We start from the raw sequence: 421 nt of genomic DNA, 5'->3' as shown, positions 1-421 counted from the left end.
CGGCCTCCCAAAGTGCTGAGTGCTGGGATTACAGGCCTGAGCCACTGCGCCGGGCCCCCACCCTTTTTTTTTTTTTTAGGTTGATTTTATTACTTGCCTAGCAAAGGAGAACCCTCTGGCAGAAAAGTCTCCAAGAACAAGGCAAAGAACTAATCTTACATAGGTTTTTACCAATGTACAGCTGTTGATTGTGACTGGTTTCCGGTAATCTGGATTTCATATTTATTTACAGTTTGGGATAAGGGGACAAACAATTGTCTGTCTTCCACTTTCTTTCTTGAATTTGAATACAACCTTTTTATTCTCATAGCCTCTTAGCTTTCTTTCTTTTTTTTTTTTGAGACGGAGTTTCGCTCTTGTCGCCCAGGCTGGAGTGCAGTGGCGCGATCTTGGCTCACTGCAAACACCTCCTCCCAGGTTC

Source organism: Symphalangus syndactylus, chromosome 14 (genome assembly GCF_028878055.3).
Source record: "Symphalangus syndactylus isolate Jambi chromosome 14, NHGRI_mSymSyn1-v2.1_pri, whole genome shotgun sequence".
Taxonomy (NCBI): Eukaryota; Metazoa; Chordata; class Mammalia; order Primates; family Hylobatidae; genus Symphalangus; species Symphalangus syndactylus.
This window is presented reverse-complemented; position numbering follows the sequence as displayed.